The sequence below is a fragment of the Ranitomeya variabilis genome, chromosome 1 (genome assembly GCF_051348905.1).
Source record: "Ranitomeya variabilis isolate aRanVar5 chromosome 1, aRanVar5.hap1, whole genome shotgun sequence".
Classification (NCBI taxonomy): domain Eukaryota; kingdom Metazoa; phylum Chordata; class Amphibia; order Anura; family Dendrobatidae; genus Ranitomeya; species Ranitomeya variabilis.
In genome coordinates, this window is record NC_135232.1 from 583,616,190 (window position 1) to 583,637,193 (window position 21,004).

Consider the following 21,004-nt stretch of genomic DNA (forward strand, 5'->3'; position numbering starts at 1 on the left):
TACTATCTAACATACTGTGTATAGGTACCGTCACACTCAGCGACGCTGCAGCGATATAGACAACGAGCCGATCGCTGCAGCGTCGCTGTTTAGGTCGCTGTAGAGACGTCAAACACAGCAGCTCCAGAACGATGCAGGAGCGATCCTGTGACATAACCGTGACTCACTTATCGTTCTCACAGGTCGTTAGCTCCATGTAAAACATTGCTGGCATCGTTGCTTTTGCTGTCAAACACGAAGATACACGCCGACCTGACGACCAAATAAAGTTCTGGACTTCTAGCTCCGACTAGCGATATCACAGCAGGATCCTGATCGCTGCTGCGTGTCAAACACAACGAGATCGCTAACCAGGACGCTGCAACGTCACGGATCGTTGTCGTTCTCGTTGTAAAGTTGCTGAGTGTGAAGGTACCTTAAGTCTGTAATAGTGACTGTACATAGGGTGTGTTAAGCTTTGTTTATTGATGTGTCCTGATATGCTAATAGTGATTCTTGATCCCATTACCATTGCTTACCTTATCTTGATGTTGGACTGAAGGACACTGGGTAAGGCCGGGGTCACACTAGACCGTAATACGGACGAGTGCTATGCGATAAAAAATCGCATAGCACTCGGCCCAATGTTAATCTATGGTGCAGCTCCCATCATCCGATATTTTCTCCACCGTATTCAGGATCCGAGTGAAATCGCAGCATGCTGCGATTGTCAGCGTATCTCGGCCGAGACTCGCCAATGCAAGTCTATGGGTGCGAGAAAAAATCGGATTACACACGGACCATGCGTGTGCATTGCGAGAAATATGGAAGACTTCTCCAGGTGACAGGAAATTGAATCATCCATCATCAGGAAGCTTTGGCATGCTAATTTATGGCCCACGCTGGATTGCAAAGCAGGAAGCACGCCTCCACGGAGTGTACTGTGTAGCAGCATGGCCAGGCATATAAATGTTGAGATGCTGATTGCTCTGGTCCATGATAGACCAGAGTTATGGGACCAACGCGATGCACATTATGCGGACCGCGCACGAAAAGACGCTGCATGGAGGGCAATCTGTCGCCACATGTTCCCCGATTTTGATGAGCGACCTCAAGAGGTTCAGCAAGAAATTTGTAAGTACCATCCTTTACCAAAAAATGGGCCTTTATATTTTGTTCTTAAGAAAAATAGGCATGAACACATCATATGTGGTGTGTTTATGAGTGATGTAAATGTTCAAAGCTCTTGGTTGAGGCTACAAAAACATTAACAAGACACACCAATATGGTTCCAATATAGTAGCTAGAGTCCTTTCATATATTACCAAGGGAGTTTTATGTCCCCTTAGGCTCCAGGGCCTGTGTGTGCTTGCAAACCCTGGACCTGTTGGAGTTATGTGCTTGGCCAGCTTGGTGGCTCAGTGGATAGGAGTCCTGGGTTCAAATTCCACCAAGGACAAAATATGCAAAGAGTTTGTATGTTCTCTCCGTGTTTGCGTGGGTTTCCTCTGGCCACTCCGCTTTCCTCACACAATCCAAAGACATACTGATAGGGAATTTATATTGGGAGCCACATTGGTGACAGCAATGATAATGTCTTTAAAAAACTGCAGAATATGTTATCGGTATCTAAAAATAAAGATTATTTATTATTATTTGTTATTCCCCAAACAACTTTTGATTCTTTGCAGTGAATGATGTCACTAGACGGTGGCGGAGTTGCCGGGATCAATACCGGCGGGAACGTCAAGTTTCTGGGCGGAGTGGTGATGCAGCACCCAAAAAAAGGAAATATCTTTATTTTGATCGGCTGAATTTTCTTGCCCCGGTGATGGAGCTCAGACCGTAAGTGCATGCATGTCCCAAAATCTTATACACATCTTCTAACGTGAATATGTTTCTAATTTTTTCCTCTAAAATCATTTGTGAAATACAGAACAGACTTCCAATCTGACAGAAAGAGAGACTGCATCTGACTCGGAGGTGGTGATTGACCCCATTGGTGAAGGTTCCGAAATGGCTGGACCATCAGGGCAAGCACCAAGCAGCAACCAACCACAACCAGCAGCAGCGTCTTCTGCCACACAGGAGGCCAATCCAGAGGTTGAGGAAGGAGGCCAGAGCAGCAGTCCAACCTTGGCTCTGGATACATCACCACAGCCTACTACCAGACCAAACCGTGGTCGGCGCAGAAGGGTGGCTTCTAACCCTGGCACCAGGAGGCAAGTGGATACAGGGGTGTTGGACTATTTGTCAAGGGCTGCACATGACGATGGGGAGGAAGCGTACTTCCGCAGTCTTGCATGCTATTTACGCCCCATTCCACGGTCGCTCAGGCTGCGGACCAGAGGTTGTCTACAAATTGTTATTGATGCGGCCACACCCCCAAACAACCCCACTCATGTGTTCAACTACCTAGAACGGTGGCAAATGTCACCTACAAATGTTCTGGCGGTGCAAGACCTTCCACAGGAACCCAACCAAACAGTTGCAGCACCCCCCTTGCCACAACAACAGCCTGCCCAAAACACCCAACAACAACCAAACAGGCCAATTAATGAATATCCAGCAAATGCACAATCTGACCACTTGAACAGACACATGTTTGGAGGCTGGTCCCAACATGTGTCTGCTCGACATGGCCATATTGGGGGGTATGACCAAATGGGCCAATACAGTACACAGGACTTTATGCCCTTCTACCCTCAACATCCAGTTTTACCTCACACTCAGGATAGAAACTTGCAACAACACCCTTCATATATATCTGCCATACCACAGGTTGACAGTCTGGTTGGTCCACCACCTAGGCCAAGTTCAGCACATGCTGGACACCCGCCATCACCATCGCCACCCCCAACCTACCAGAACCTGTAAGTTCTGTTCCAAACGTTTTGGCAGGTCATTTATGCTTTTTATTGTTAAAAGTTATTTGCGCCATTGGCATGTTCTTTGTTCTGGTTGACTCTGGTTAATATGCCTACAATTACATATGATGTCAATATGTTTTTGGTAAATATACATATGCTTTGAGCAGTAAAAATGTTTTTAAAAATATGAGTGTTATGAATTCTTAGGACTAAAAAGATGATGTGGCAACTTACCAATTTTTTTTAAGGGAAAAGGAGAAACACACTACACAATTCAAACATGAACATTATGCTATTTATCAATAGAACTAAACTTTAAAGCACAACAGCATTGTCTTGCCAATCAGTCGCTCCCTCTGGTGACACAAAATAATTTGTAAACACATCACGAACTTTTAGGCCTGAGGGCTGACGACGAGAAGGAAGAACACGTGGAGTAGTCAAGACAGTATTAGCATAATCAATTTCAACAGCAGCAGATGATGGGCAATCATGGTATCTAGTAAAGTTGTGAAGAACAACACATGCTTTGATTACACCATTGACATTGCCTTCACTCAGTTGTATTGCGGACTAAAGTACCCGCCATTTAGCAGTGAGAATGCCAAATGAACACTCTACCAGACGGCGGGCACGGGAAAGGCGCAAATTAAAAATTCTACGCCGATAGTCCAGGCCTCTCCGTGGATATGGCCTCATGACGTTCCTGGATAATTGAAACACCTCATCTGCTACCATCATGTAAGGCAACGCATCCAAATTCGCCCCTGGTAGGTTACTTGGGGGTGGGACATCCAAATCATTGTTGCGCAGCCGCCGGACCCATAAAGGAAGAACTAAAGACTCGAGAGTCTCCAGTTCTCCCATAGGCCCCAATATCTACAATTATAAACCTGTAGTTGCTGTCGACTAGGGCCAACAGCACTACAGAGAAAAACTGTTTATAATTATAGAATTGGGTCCCTGAGCCCGGCGGCTTACGCACACGGATGTGCTTTCCGTCCAGAGCCCCAATACAGTGCGGAAACTGGCAGGTGTCCTGAAATCTTTGGGCAATACGTAACCAATCGGACATTTTCGGCTCAGGCATCACCTCTTGATGGAGTCTTCGCCATATTTCCGTGCATGTATCCCGCACAATTCCCGAAATTGTCGATTTGCCAAGTAAAAACTCTAAATGCAGTGCCGCATATGATATTCCAGTGGCAAGGAAGCTAAAAGAAACAAGAGAATTTGTTTACCCTTCAAAACTAAAACATTACAGTGTTCTCTGGGCCAAAACTACAATTAGATAAATAATATGCCATGATTCCTCAAACATTAAGGACATGCGATGGCTTTGATGTTCGATTTGCTAAAATATTCTAAATTTAGCCAAAATTATGTCGAAGTTTACTAACCATTTAAATAGCTAATTTTCACAATGGGTAATACCATTAAACACAAATCTTTGTTTGGAAACAGAGGATTGATACATACCGTAAAGTAAGGATAAGGCGCTCCTCTGCAGAAATTGATTTTCGCATCCTGGTGTCCTTCTTGGTAATCCGTGGTCGCAAAATCTCCAACAAAATATCAAACGTTTGTATCCGCATCCGACAATAGTTGAAGAACTTGTCTGGATTTGTCCTCAGAGCAGCATACAGACGGTTGAAATGTCCTTTATTGACCCGTTGCTTCATAAGTGGATGTACCCACATCCGTCTCCGCCTCCTCGGATCTACAATTACTGGGTATGGCTCTCCAAAACGTTGGGAAAGTACCCAGTTGTAAAGCACACGCTCTGTGGTGTTAAAAGTCAGTAGATCCGACATGTTGCTCATCAAGCAGAAGTGCACCAACACAAGCAGGGACTCTGCTGCCTTGATTGGTGGCTGCCACCTGTTTTGGGGCCCTTAAATAATGTTCTGGGTGATGATTTAAATTTTTACAGGTGCCAAAACCATTATATGTCCATTTTGCAAGCTTGCGAGAAAATCTCGGCATACGGAAGGCATACGGATGACACACGGATGTCACACGGATCATTTGATGCGAGGAAATCGCATCCTCGCACTGCACACGGATCACTGTTTTGGAAACATTTGGGCGATTCTCGTCCGTGAAAAACGGACCGTTTTTTTATACGTTGTGTGTGTCCCCGGCCTAATTCTAAAAATAGCTTACATGCCTTGGGTATAAAAAGACTCAGAGATCACATCAACGGAATAATAATAATCTTTATATAGCGCTAACATATTCCGCAGCGCTTTACAGGTTGCACACATTATCATCGCTGTCCCCGTTGGGGCTCACAATCAAAACTCCCTATCAGTATGTCTTTGGAATGTGGGAGGAAACCGGAGTACCCGGAGAAAACCCACGCAAACACGGAGAGAACATACAAACTCTTTGCAGATGTTGTCCTTGGTGGGATTTGAACCCAGGACTCCAGCGCTGGCAAGGCTGCTGAGCTAACCACTGCGCCACCGTGCTGCCCAATAACTGTACATTAGTGGAGTTTCCCATAAGCGCTCTGAACATGGTGAATAATGGGGATTTGTAAGCAGCTGGGGCACCTTCTATGAACTTATTTTTTATCAGTGCTGTCATCACTGCAGCATCTGGCCCCTTCCAATCCTCGACAACAGAAAAATGATCATTCATATCTGGCAAAGGATTGCGAAGTAACACAGAGCTACCAGTCAGACATTCTGTAAACCACCCAACAGACAAGAGAAAGGACTGCAGCCAATTCATCATGGCACCATCACGAGGGACACTGATCTATGATTCTATAGGAAACAAACTAGGGGTTTTCAGCTCCGGTTGGAAGGACACAGATCCAGTGACCATCTCTGAACCATGGATATGTTTAGAGAAATCAAATAAACAGATTGCAAAAGAAAATGCTCACGTAGGAATATATATACCTCACAGTGACAGACGTGAATAGACAGTGCCCATGAGACTGGACCAATTTAAAACAACCGAAAAACGAGCACCAAAAACGACCATACATCCACTAAGATAATGTTTATTAAATAGATTACAATATTAAAAAACAATGGTAAGGGGAATTCACAGGTTTGTCAAAAAGAGGACGCTGTTACAGATAAAGTTTATGCATGTGAATAGCACTATATCATAAAAAAGAAGAAAGAGCATAAAGTGCTAACAAGAAAAAATACTCTCCAATAAAAAATATATATGCAAAAAAAGTAAAAAAAAATGCAAAGAAGTAAAAAAGTGATATTAAAAATAGAGATTGAGCATCTCCAAACAATGATAGCTCAATATTAAACTCAAGTGAAAAAAAGTGCCAAGGTGAAGTAATAAGCAAGGTGAGTCATATAAAAGGTGCTAGCATATAAAAATAGGTATTAAACAAGAAGTGCAAGTTCAATGGTAGACACTGGATCTGAAAGAATTGTGGTAGCAGTTCAGTACTAGTGGTATAAGGTACAACTTCATCAGGAGGCAATAGCGCCAAAACACGCGTTGGGGTGGACGCTGTCCTGGAGCCCTGGGTCCCATATTATTCTCTGTAAGTTGTACCTTATACCACTAGTACTGAACTGCTGCCACGATTCTTTCAGACCCAGTGTCTACCATTGACCTTGCACTTCTTGTTTAAATACCTATTTTTATATGCTAGCACATTTTATATGACTCACCTTGCTTATTACTTCACCTTAGCACTTTTTTTCACTTGAGTTTAATATTGAGCTATCTGTTTGGAGATGCTCAATCTCTATTTTTAATATCACTTTTTTACTTCTTTGCATTTTTTTACTTTTTGTGCATACAGGTCCTTCTCAAAAAATTAGCATATAGTGTTAAATTTCATTATTTACCATAATGTAATGATTACAATTAAACTTTCATATATTATAGATTCATTATCCACCAACTGAAATTTGTCAGGTCTTTTATTGTTTTAATACTGATGATTTTGGCATACAACTCCTGATAACCCAAAAAACCTGTCTCAATAAATTAGCATATCAAGAAAAGGTTCTCTAAATGACCTATTACCCTAATCTTCTGAATCAACTAATTAACTCTAAACACATGCAAAAGATACCTGAGGCTTTTAAAAACTCCCTGCCTGGTTCATTACTCAAAACCCCCATCATGGGTAAGACTAGCGACCTGACAGATGTCAAGAAGGCCATCATTGGCACCCTCAAGCAAGAGGGTAAGACCCAGAAAGAAATTTCTCAACAAATAGGCTGTTCCCAGAGTGCTGTATCAAGGCACCTCAATGGTAAGTCTGTTGGAAGGAAACAATGTGGCAGAAAACGCTGTACAACGAGAAGAGGTGACCGGACCCTGAGGAAGATTGTGGAGAAGGACCGATTCCAGACCTTGGGGAACCTGAGGAAGCAGTGGACTGAGTCTGGTGTGGAAACATCCAGAGCCACCGTGCACAGGCGTGTGCAGGAAATGGGCTACAGGTGCCGCATTCCCCAGGTAAAGCCACTTTTGAACCATAAACAGCGGCAGAAGCGCCTGACCTGGGCTACAGAGAAGCAGCACTGGACTGTTGCTAAGTGGTCCCAAGTACTTTTTTCTGATGAAAGCAAATTTTGCATGTCATTCGGAAATCAAGGTGCCAGAGTCTGGAGGAAGACTGGGGAGAAGGAAATACCAAAATGCCTGAAGTCCAGTGTCAAGTACCCGCAGTCAGTGATGGTGTGGGGTGCCATGTCAGCTGCTGGTGTTGGTCCACTGTGTTTCATCAAGGGCAGGGTCAATGCAGCTAGCTATCAGGAGATTTTGGAGCACTTCATGCTTCCATCGGCTGAAATGCTTTATGGAGATGAAGATTTCATTTTTCAGCACGACCTGGCACCTGCTCACAGTGCCAAAACCACTGGTAAATGGTTTACTGACCATGGTATTACTGTGCTCAATTGGCCTGCCAACTCTCCTGACCTGAACCCCATAGAGAATCTGTGGGATATTGTGAAGAGAAAGTTGAGAGACGCAAGACCCAACACTCTGGATGAGCTTAAGGCCGCTATTGAAGCATCCTGGGCCTCCATAACATCTCAGCAGTGTCACAGGCTGATTGCCTCCATGCCACGCCGCATTGAAGCAGTCATTTCTGCCAAAGGATTCCCGACCAAGTATTGAGTGCATAAATGAACATTATTATTTGATGTTTTTTTTTGTTTGGTATTAAAAAACACTTTTATTTGATTGGTCGGGTGAAATATGCTAATTTATTGAGACAGGTTTTTTGGGTTATCAGGAGTTGTATGCCAAAATCATCAGTATTAAAACAATAAAAGACCTGACAAATTTCAGTTGGTGGATAATGAATCTATAGTATATGAAAGTTTAATTGTAATCATTACATTATGGTAAATAATGAAATCTAACACTATATGCTAATTTTTTGAGAAGGACCTGTATATATTTTTTATTGGAGAGTATTTTTTCTTGTTAGCACTTTAAGTAATAGGCTGCTCTTTCTTCTTTTTTATCATATAGTACTATTCACATGCATAAACTTTATCTGTAACAGCATCCTCTTTTTGACAAACCTATGAATTCCCCTTACCATTGTTTTTTAATATTGTATTCTATTTAATAAACATTATCTTAGTGGATGTATGTTTAGAGAAAGCCAGGTTTGGGACCCGCTGATCGCCTTGTTCCATGGAGATGGTCAGATAAGCCAGGTGGTGACTCTCGTGTCAACTGGCTTTGGACCTTGTATGAACTCTATGGACAGTTCTTGGTCATCTCCCTACGCTTGTCGTTACCTCTTCTCTGTGTGTGTGTATCACAGGTGGAATAGCGACTGTGGGAGCTCTGACATCATGTCAACTGGCTTTTGACCTTGTACGGACTTTATGGACTGTTCTCTGTCATCTTACTTGGCTTGTCGATATCTCTTCTCTGTGTGTAAATCACAGGTGGAATAGCGACCCTGGGAGCGCTGATATAACATCTACCATTATCCCGGTGAGAAAACGGAAGAGTAAGAGCCTGTATGTGCACTGTGTTGGGGTAATCGCTGAAATTGTTCTGTTTGCTATTGTGTGTTGTGGTTCAATAAAGTGTTGCCACACTGTTTTACCTTAACCCTGTGTTATCTGTGTAGTGTATTGCCCAACGGGTGATAGAGCAGGCGTTCAGTGGTATGAGCCCTGGTCCATGCAGTCTTGCTAAAGACAGCCGGGCAGGCGGACGAGAGCACCCACTGATCCCGTTTCTCCACAATTTGCTATCGCCAGAGTAGTTATCTGGCAGCGGGAGGCGGGATAAGGTCGGAACATGGGTGGCAGTGGACAAACTAGCTGCAGCCATGCTAGAATCCTGAACAGCTACTGCGGTAACATCTACAGCCGAGGTTGTGCGCTCAAGAGCCGCCAACCTGCTCTCCAGCTGCTGGATGTACCGCTGCAGTCGCGGTTGGTCCGCCATTACTAGCCAGACCCTGGCCTAGTATAATGTTAGGGCTAGAGGAATGCACCAAATAATCATAAGGATGGTATAAGGTGCGTTCGCAGCCCGGGGTCCACCGTGCAGAGATGGAAGCTGCTGCTGAGTAATGACGGACTATATGGTGGTATAATGTGGATACACACACGGGATAGCTTCACCCGGTATGAAGGAAGGGAACCCAGTTGCGTCACAGAGCCACGGTACCACACAAAGAGCACAAGCAAAGAGTCACAGAACTCTGTCCCAAGACTCAGGGAAAGCGTTCCTCTAGACCTCTTGCGCTCGGCACTGCTACTGTGGTGTCAGAGATTAACAGAACTAATAATTTACTGCACAAGGGTGCGTGTAGTGCCGCTCTGGTGGACACCACTAACCACCCAAACTTGGGCCAGGAAAGCGCTCTATTAGCGTACGGCGCCGCACTGGTGGTCACTGTTATCAGATGCTGTATCGTGTGCTAGCTGTGCGGGATAGCACTGTCAGGCGCCAGGGATAGGAATGATTCAGAGCTTTCATCCATCGACAGGCATACATCCACACACAATAATAAGTTTATACTAGCGCATGGTTATGCGGCCATGCAAACTTTTTATAGCGGAAGCTCTCCAGGACCTTCCTAGTGGTAAAATAGGAGCTGCTACAGGACCTGAGCATGTGACCCCCAACCTCCAATGAGAGGTCGTCCCTTGGGCATGTTCAGAAGAAGAAAAGCAGGACTTAAGGGCACAAATTTTAAAAGTATGAAAATTGCTAAATTTTTGCCAAATGTCATTTTTTTTCATAGATACGCAAGTCATGTTGAAGAAATGTTACTTCTAACAGTACAAGATCTTATGAAAAAACACTCTCAGAATCAGTGGGATATGTTAAGTGTTCCACAGTTATCACGACATAAAGTGACACTGGTCACAACTGTAAAATTTGGCGTAAAATAAATAGAACCAATTCTTCATCTGCTGTTGATTTGTTCATTCTGCCTCAGAGATCGTAGTAAGGCTTGGTTCACATTTATCCTGCACTACTGGTGTTTCCACGTAAAGTTCTGAAACATGCGTGTGTATGAAAAAAATAAAAAGGGGGGCGGGACACTGAACACTGGCCAAACGGAGTCCAGAGTAACTACGTTGCCTTATTATATAGTGAATGGATCCCTCAGGGGTATCATTTCAATCACATCCTTTTGAGATTTAGGACGTCCATTTCCCCAAAAAAGTTTGAAACCATCCACAAAAAAAACAATTCCTCACTCAGGTCTGTAATCTGCCAATGGAAATATAGAAGCTTTCCACATGACAGGAAGAACAAAGGCTCTGGAAAAGTACTATGGCTCCTCGCCCCCAAAGGAAATCCAGCAAATTCTACATTACCAAATCCAAATGCCCCTCTGAGCCCCACAGTGTGCCTAAACCACATTTAGCAAACACATTGGCATTTCTGTAGCAATGAGAACCCACTTAATTCACAGGTGCTTGTCTCCAGAAGCACGAGCTGGGCACAATGTATGGGAACTACAACGTTCAGGCTTTACACTGGCAGACTTGGAATTTTTCATTCAGCAACATTCATTGCTGCGTGTTTATGAAGTCAATGTCGTCACTAAATTAGTAGAAAATTTTCCACAGTGGTGTCATTTCCGAAATGGGGTCACTTGAGGGGGGATCCTGCTCTTTCTGGCACCTACTGTAGGAACTCTGTCTATGGAGTCTGCAAACTATTCTACGATAATTTGTTCTCCAAAAGTCAAATAGCGCTCCGTCCCTCCTGAGACTCGCCATGTGGCTAAGCAGTACTGCACAGCCACATATAGGGTATTGCCACGCTCAGCAGAAGTTGTGTGGCATTACATGAATTACACGAAAACGTAAAATCTGGGGCAAAAACAAAATTTTTGTGGTAACGATGTAATTATTTTTTTCTTCACCATCCAATGGTTCTGTGACATACCCCTGGTGCCAATATGATCACTACACCCCTAGATGATGAATTAATTGAGAGTTGTAGTGTGTAATGTGAGGTCACTTATGGGGGAAGGGGGTTCTACTGTTCTGGCACCTGAGGGGCTCTGCCAATCTGACATTGTACTCTCAAGGCATTCTAGCAAAATGTGCACTACAATATGGCACACCTAAGCTTTGTGGTCCATTTTCCCCTATTTTCCCTTTTGGAAATTTAAAAGTAGGCCAAAGTAGAATTGTAGTGGAACAAAATGGTAATTTTCCTTTGACTCAGCTCAATGTTACAATTCTGTGAATCACTTGAGGGTTAAATATGCTCACTACACTGCTACAGGAAAGAAATATATCTTGGTACCGTGTTAGCCAGTAGATAGAAAAATATTTAGAATTGAGAGTCCTCAGTGGTTGATACCTTTTAATGGCTAACTGAAAAGATGGTAACAAATTGCAACACTGCTACATAAATTCTTCAAGAGGCGTAGCTTCCAACATGGGTTCAGTTGTGGGGATTTCTGCTATTTTAGCATGTCAGGGGCTCGATAAATGTGACATGGCATTCTTAATCTGTTCCAGTCAAAATTGTGCTCCAGAATTCAATTGACGCTCCTTCCCTTTCGAGTCATGTCGTGCGCCCTAACAGTAGTTTTTCACCCCATCTGGCGTATCAGTGTACTCAGGACAAATAGCACACAATTGTACGGTCTATTTTTGGGGCTGAAGCTTATTTTTTGCAAGGAAAAATATATTTTTTCATTTTCAAGGCTCAACGTTATACGTAAAATGCTGTGTCGCACCTAGGGGTTCAAGCTGCTCACCACACCTCTAGATAAGTTCCTTGAGGGTTAATAGGGTCACTTGTGGGGAGTTGAGCTGTTTAGGCTCATCAGGAGCTCTGCATTCACAGCCAGTACCCTCAGAACAGATACATAGAGAGATAGCATAGATAAATAGAACAGATAGATATGTAGAATAGAAAGATATCCGGAAGATATATAAAGTCACAATCATCCTACATCTTATAAATGTGCACCATTTAGTGTATTTCATGTGGCACTAATGGGTGTTTAGCCTTGTTTAACCTAACAAATATTTCAAAATTATGGGGTCACCTCCTAATTTTGGTAACCAGCAAAGATAAAGCAGAAGGATGTCGACTTATATTATCAGGCTGGTTATTGTGCCATTGCCAGCCTAAAATTCCAACACACATTTGCCCCAGAAGTGACGCATCACATTAGACGTGTGAATTCTGGGGCAATGTCTTGCTATTCCCAATTGCCATGGCCCAGTGGCAAAGGGGGTAATTGTAGTTTGTGTTGTTGTTAGCTGTGATATGTCAAAGATTACAGCTGGCATCAAACCCTGGGGTTAGTTATGGAGAGGTGTCTAAAAGACAGCCTCATTACTAACCCACTAGTCAAAAATAAACACAAACACACACAAAAAAATTCCCTTCTGCTTTACTGTTGCCGTTTATATAAAATAAGGGTGATCTTACGTCATTCTTTATAATGTAATTATTAGGTTTAACAAGGCTAAACATACTTTAGTGCCACATGAAAGACACTAAAGGGCACAAGTTTATAATATGTAGGGGGCCTGTGACATTATACGAGCTACAGGCTATCCATTCTATTATCTATCTAGCTCTTTATATGTTTGCTTTATTAGTTTTGGAAACTAGCTTTAAGTTACATAGAGCATTATATTATGCAAAAGATTATGTTAAAAATGCATTGCATACTGATTGCATACACGTCATACGGATCTTAGGCAAGAACAAATTGCACACTGGCATGACATACGGAGAGATGGATGCCTGACACTTCTACTATTCTACACACTGGCAGGGTATAAGTGGATACAAAGGTTGTACACCTGACAGAGGCGGAACAAGAGGGCCCTACCCCAAGGTACCCGATGTATCATGTGACATAAATCATGTGAGTAACACACAGGTCCCCTAGTGCACATCTGCAGATGTAAAATAACAGAGATAACTATGCGTGTCATGCCATTTTTCCTTTATGTACAGCAATATACATAACACGGTGCTATACATAACAGAGCAGGGGTGGGAGATTAATTTTCCCAAGGGGGTGATGAGAGACCTTGACTTTTGTGGAGGGCACACAGATAGGCTCAAATTAATGTGGCTCAATATTAACCCTTTTACCCCAAAGGTGGTTTGCACGTTAATGACAGGCCAATTTTCACCATTCTGTCACTTTATGAGGAAATAACTCCAGGAAGCTTCAACGGATCCCACCTATACTTTTTCGTGACATATTATACTTCATGACAGTGATAACATTTCATCGGCATGACTTGCATTTATTTGTGAAATCTGGCGATTTTTCATTTTTCCAACAAAATTTACAGAACCGTTTATTTTTAGGGACATCACATTGGAAGTCACTTTGAGGGGTTTATATGACAGAAAATACCCAAGTGTGACACCATTCTAGAAACTGCACCCCTCAAGGTGCTCAAAACCACATTCAACAAGTTTATTAACCCCTCAGGCGCTTCACAGGAATTTTTGTAATATGGGGATAAAAAATGAACATTTAACTTTTTTCACAAAAAAATTACTGTTTGGGCGCACGGCAGAGCTTGGAAAGCTTGACTTTTTGAATGCAAAATTTGCTGGAACAATTGGTGGACGCCATGTTGATTTTGGAGAGCCTCTGATGTGCCTAACAGTGGAAACTCCCACATGTGACCTTATTTTGGAAAACAGACCCCTCAAGGAATGTATTTAGATGTGTGAGCACTTTGAACCCCCAGGTGCTCCACAGAAGTTTATAAAGTTGAGCTGCAAAAATAAAAAACACATTTTCCCGACAAAAATGTCATTTTGGCCCCAAATTTTGCATTTTCATAAGGGTAACAGGAGAAATTGTGCCATACAGTGTGTTGCGCAATGTCTCCTGACTACGCCAATACCCCAGATGTCAGTGAATACTACTTTTTTGGCACAGTGATAAGCTTAGAAAGAAGGAGGCACCATATTGGAGTTCAGATTTTGCTGGAATGGTTTGAGGGTGCCATGTCACATTGGCAGAGCCCCTGAGGTGCCAGAACATGATAAAACCCCCTATATGTGAACTCAACTTACAAACTACACTCCCCAATGAATTCATCTAGGGGTGCAGTGATCATATTGTCCCCACATGTGCCTCATAGAATTTTATACCACTGAGCCATGAAGAAAGAATAAATTACATTTTCACCACTAAAATGTTGTTTAAGCCCCAAGTTTTTACATTTTCTAAGGGCTAATAGGAATTTTTTTTACAACAAACTGCAACAACACCCTACATGTAATTGGGAAATCTTTTTCAGGCACAGTGCAAACCCCATGTAAGTGACCTCACTGGACACACGACACCTCTCAATGAAATAATCTACGGGTGCGCTGATCATATTTACACCATGGGTGTGTCACAGAATTTTGTACCATTGGGCAGTCAAGAAAAAATAATTTTTACCACCAAAATTTTGTTTTAGCCGCAGATTTTACATTTTCACACAAGAAGTAGGTAAAAATGGCAACAAAATGTGTCCCACAATTTCTCCTGAACGTGGCAATACCCCAAGTGGCTGTACAGTACTACTTAGCCATGCGGAGAGACTCGGGAGGGACGGGGCGTTATTTGCCTCTTGGCGCACAGATGTTCCTAGAACAGTTTGCAGACTCCATATACAGAGCCATTAATTGCTAGAAGAGCAGTGTACCCCCACAAGTGACCCAATTTTGGTACCTATACCCCTTGGGGAAGTTATCTACAGATGTAGTGACGATTTTGACTTCATGGGTAACATGACAGACCTGAGTGGGGACTTGTTTTTTTGTAGATTGAGCTGAAGCTTTTGTTGAGAACATTTTACATAGCATTTAGGATCACATTTATCCGGCGCTCTACGCTGATCATTTACTTTGGGGTTTCCATCTAAATCTCCTAGTGACGTGATTCGGATGAAACGCACGAGAGACACATTAACTATAATGAGGCAGCAGAGTTACTCCGGACTCCGTCTGGCCTCTGTTCAGCAGTGTCCTTCTTTTCAGAAGTGCACAAAACTTTGCAAAATAAATCTTGCCAAATCAGACAAGGTGATTTTCTGGATTTGTTTTCTCATTTTGACTCTCATAGTTGTGGTCTACCTATGATGTCAATTACAGGCCTCTCTCATCTTTTTAAGTAGGAGAACTTCCACAATTGGGGGCTGACTAAATACTTTCTTCCCCACTCTAGCAAATCAGAAGAACTATGCTACATTGCTAATATTATTACTATGCTTAATACATATTGGGATAGCATACTGAAGATGGGAGTACACCTTTAATTTCAAATCAAACGGTACTTTAAACAAACTATGCATAAATCAGTAGTGCAAGCGAATAGAACAATCTTTGTAAAATATGATCATCAAAATCAGATTCCTTCCTCACTCATCAGACACTTCTTCCCCTTGGCCCTGCTTCCTTAACTTGTCATCCACTCTGAAAAGAAAAGCTCAAATCTGTCTTGCTCAGACAAGATGGATTGTATATGCTATATGGAATGAGAAATCAGGAGTGTGGAGCAGGGCAAGAGAAGAGGCCGAGACAGAGAGAAACATTGTGCAGAGCTCACTGACAACTGCTTTATCTCACATCAGAGCTTGGCTGAGATCAAGACATGCCACGTCCTTTATTAAGCAGTTACTCATCGGTAACATCATTAGAGCGGTTAACGATCAGCAACTGCTTAGTTAATAAGCTTTCACAAATTGTTTGAAAAAAAAAAAAAAAAAAACTGAGCCTTACTCACCCTGCCCAGGTCCAGCAGGGAGTCTCTGCCGCTGCACAAGTCTCTGCTCTTGTCTGCAGTGTTAATATCACGCTGACAGCACTGAAGCCAATCAGTAAGCTCAGTGGCTCTGCCCGTTTAGACCGCATGAGCTGCTCAGAGCCTCTGAGCTCTGTGGTTGGCTGCAGTGCTATTAATGGAAATTCTGCAGACAATAACAGACATTAGCAGCAGCGGCGCAGTAGCGGAGGTGAGTACTGAACATCTATGTCTGGAGATAAGGCTTTTCTGAAAATGGAAAACCCCCTTAATAAGTGATAGTCAGTAAAATCATCTTTGATGAACATTAGGGTTCAGTCTTATTTCTTATTTTCTGTGTCCTTCCAATCTCACCTTCGCTATGGCCTGCTCTGCGACTCTCTCGTTCACCATAGTCCCTGGGTGACGTCGGGAAAAGAGGGGGCATCTGTGTCATATAGAGAGGAGAAAATCTGCTTACATGGAGCACTTAGGTGGACTTTTTTTTTAATGAAACGTGAAAAGACACAATCTATCACAAGAAATATTGGCAAAGTGTAACAATGAATTAATATTCTAGCATTAATAAAACCTTGTACATTTTTGCTGCATTTGCTATGTCTTTGAAATTTATATTTAGACATCAACAAGAAGGATGAAACAATGTAGTGCCTTCACTAGGTCATGTCTATATCCAATATATTTACATTATGTGGTGAAACAGATCAAAATGTGTCACACAGACGATCATACATATATGTGGGATCATATGTGGCGTTACCTCCATTTTCCCAAAAAAAGGGTCTTGGGCAAACTCCTGCTTCACCATTACCGTCAGCGGGTCTGGAAGCAACCAGTCTCTAAAACAGAACAAAATGTTTCCCTCTATAAGGCAGAATCTAGTAAACCTGCTATAAATACAGTTTATGCGTTAAGGAAACAAAACATACTACATTAGGAAATAAGCAATTAAGTTTTGAACAGCTGACATGTGCCGGGAACAGCCATGGGAGGAATCGCGCTCCACCCACGGCAATTATCCAGTTAAATGACAGCAACATATAACATGCACTATCGGCAATCGTGCTGGAAATCCGCCCAACGGTGACACCCATCACGAGATTGCGGGTCACCGATGTGTTGGCATGACAACCAGAGGTTGCGTGGTGGTCAGCGCTCATAGCAAGTCAGTAATTCTGCTACATACAGGTGATGTGAACATTGCCTGTATGTAGTAGAGCCAAACGGGATATGGCAGCTTCTATTCTCCCATGCAAACTGTTGAAGCATGACAAAATTGAAAAAAATGTTTTTAAAATACACTGCTCAAAAAAATAAAGGGAACACTTAAACAACAGAATATAACTCCAAGTAAATCAAACTTCTGTGAAATCAAACTGTCCACTTAGGAAGCAACATTGATTGACAATCATTTCACATGCTGTTGTGAAAATGGAATAGACAACAGATGGGCATTATTGGCAATTATCAAGACACATTCAATAAAGGAATGGTTCTGCAGGTGGGGACCACAGACCTCATCTCAGTACCAATGCTTTCTGGCTGATGTTTTGGTCACTTTTGAATGTTGGTTGAGCTTTCACACTCGTGGTAGCATGAGACGGACTCTACAACCCACACAAGTGGCTCAGGTAGTGCAGCTCATCCAGGATGGCACATCAATGCGAGGTGTGGCAAGAAGGTTTGCTGTGTCTGTCAACGTAGTGTACAGAGGCTGGTGGAACTACCAGGAGACAGTTCAGTAAACCAGGAGACGTGAAGGGGCCGTAAGAGGGCAACAACCCAGCAGCAGGACCACTACCTTTGTGCAAGGAGGAACTTTGCAAAATGACCTCCAGCAGGCCACAAATGTGCATGTGTCTGCACAAACGGTTAGAAACCGACTCCATGAGGATGGTCTGAGTGCCCGACGTCCACAGATGGGGGTTGTGCTCACAGCCCAAAACTGTGCAGGATGCTTGGCATTTGCCACAGAACACCAGGATTGGCAAATTCGCTACTGGCGCCCTGTGCTTTTCACAGCTGAAAGCAGGTTCACACTGAGCACATGTGAGACGTGACAGTGTCTGGAGACGCCGTGGAAGGCAATCTGCTGCCTGCAACATCCTTCAGCATAAATGGTTTGGCAGTGGGTCAATAATGGTGTAGGGTGGGATTTCTTTGAGACCCCTTGTGAGACCATATGCTGGTGCGTTTGGCCCTGGGTTCCTCCTAATGCAGGACAATGCCAGACCTCATGTGGCTGGAGTGTGTCAGCAGTTCCTGCAAGATGAAGGCATTGAAGCTATGCACTGGCCTGCCCATTCCCCAGACCAGGATCCGATTGAACACATCTGGGACATCATGTCTCGCTCCATCCACCAATGCCACGTTGCTCCACAGACTGTCCAGGAGTTGACTGATACCTTAATCCAGGTCTGGGAGGAGATTCCTTAGGATAACATCCACCGCCTCATCAGGACAATGCCCAGACATTGTAGGGAGGTCATACAGGCACGTGAAGGCCACACGCACAACTGAGAATCATTTCCTTGTCTTCAGGCATTTCCACTGAAGTTGGATAAGCCTGTAATTTGATTTTCCACTTTGATTTTGAGCATCATTCCAACTCTAGACCTCCATGGGATATTAGTTGTGATTTAAATTCATCATTTTTAGGTGTTATTGTTCTCAACGCATTCCACTATGTAATGAATAAAGCTTTGCAACCAGAATATTTCATTCAGTAATATGTAGGATGTGGGATTTTAGTGTTCCCTTTATTTTTTTGAGCAGTGTATAACAAAATGTAAAAGTTCACCCCATTCAAAATAAAACAATAAAAATAAAATCAAACATACACATATTTGGTATTGCCGGGTTCAGAATCGCTCGATCTATCAATAAAATAAAGAAATAACCTGATCGCTCAATGGCGTAGGGAGAAAAAAGTCAAAATGCCAAAATTACATTTTCTTGGTCGCCACAACATTGTATTAAAATGCAATAATGGGCAATCAAAACAACGTATCTGCACCAAAATGGTATCATTAACCCCTTTCTGCCATTGGGATAGTACGTCCAATGGCAGTACCCCCCCCCCCCTTTAATGTGGGCTCCGGCAGTGAGCCCGCATCAAAGCCGGGACATGTCAGCTCTTTTGACAGTTGACATGTGCACGCAATAGGCGTGGGTGGAATTGCGATCCACCCGCATCCAATAACTAGCTAAAATGCCGCTGCCAAACTCTGACAGTAGCCTTTAACAAGCTCTTCCGGCCATCCAGTTGGAAATGCACGCACCGGTGACCCCGTCACATGATCGGAGGTCATCGGTGTGTCGGCATGACAACCAGACCTCTATGATTGTTGATGACGGACAGCTATGAGCGCCACCCTGTGGCCCACGCTCATAGCAAGGCTGTTATTCTGCTACTACAATCTGAGCCTCAAGTTGTGGCAGCCTCTAGCCTCACATGGAGACTACTAAAGCATGCCAAAAATAAAAAGTCGCCCCATTCAAAATAAAAAAAAATCAAACCTACACATATTTGGCATCCCTGCGTTCAGAATCGTCCGATCTATCAATAAAAAAAGGATTAACCTGATCGCTAAACGGTGTAGCGATAAAAAAAGGTAAAAACTCCACAATTACATTTTTCTGGTCGCTGCGACATTGCAATGAAATGTAATATCGGGCGATCAAAAGATCGTATCTGCACCAAAATGGTATCATTAAAAACATCAGATCGGCACGTAAAAAATAATCCCTCACCTGACCCCAGATCACGAAAAATGGAGATGCTACGGGTATTGCAAAATTGCACAATTTTTTTTTTTATTTTTTTTTAAAGCAAACTTTGGAATTTTTTTTACACCACTTAGATAAAAAAGAACCTAGACATGTTTGGTGTCTATGAACTTGTAATGACCTGGAGAATCATAATGGCAGGTCAGTTTCAGCATTTAGTGAACATGGTAAAAAAAACTGTGGGATGTCACTTTTTTGCAATTTCACCGCACTTGGAATTTATTTTTTCCCATTTTCCAGTACACGATATGTTAAAACCAATGATGTCGTTGAAAAGTACAACTCGTCCCACAAAAATCAAGCCCTAACATGGCCATATAGACAGAAAAATAAAAAATGTATGGCTCTGGGAATTCAGGGAGCAAAATGAAAAATATCTCTGGTTGTTAAGGGGTTAAGTAAAAAAAAATGGAACGGCATACATTTACAAATTGTAATATACTTACTCTAGAGGCTGCTTCAAGTCAATAATTTCCCTCCTCTCGGCCCAGCATTTTTCGCACATTAACACTTCCTCTAAGAGATGAATAGATTTTTAGGAGATGAAAATGACAATGAGGAAAGAAACATAGCAAATCAGAAGAACTATACTACAGTTCTAATTGGAGGTATTTGGTAAGTAGAAGTAGAAGCATACCCCACACCTTTAGAAGAACAGAGGGACAAATTATGCGGCATGGTAAATTTGGCCACGCCCCTGGCCACACCCCAATCCATGCCCATTTACTACTTCTTTCTCCCCTGGCAGGAGGAGATGTCAGAGAGGTGCTGGCAGTGAGGCAAATTCAGCAGACGCCTGAGCATTGAGGGTGTAGACCTAAATCTAAGCCTGGCGGCTGTTTCTGGGTAGTTGGGAATAGAGATGAGCGGATTTACGGCTACTTACGGATACACAAAGAAAATGGGAGACGTTTATTAGCATCCTGGATAGGACCTGTGCACAGTATATACCATATGGGAATAAACATACTAGAAATAGGAGGAAACCAATATGGCTAAATAGAGCTGTAAGGGGCGCAATAAGGGACAAAAAGAAAGCATTTAGAGAATTAAAGGAAGTAGGTAGTGAGGAGGCATTAAATAAATACAGAAAATTAAATAAATTCTGTAAAAAGCAAATCAAGGCAGCAAA

The 21,004-nt window shown here is 42.8% G+C and overlaps 1 long non-coding RNA gene across 1 annotated transcript; it reads right to left on the minus strand.

Annotated features, from left to right (window-relative positions):
• Positions 1 to 16,437: 16,437 nt before the first annotated feature.
• LOC143806416 (uncharacterized) lies at positions 16,438 to 20,390 on the minus strand. The gene is made up of 3 exons (XR_013221458.1): positions 20,319 to 20,390; positions 16,844 to 16,922; positions 16,438 to 16,510 (listed from the first exon to the last, which is right to left on the minus strand). It is a non-coding gene; the product is annotated as an uncharacterized LOC143806416 (long non-coding RNA).
• Between the last annotated feature and the right edge of the window lie 614 nt (positions 20,391 to 21,004).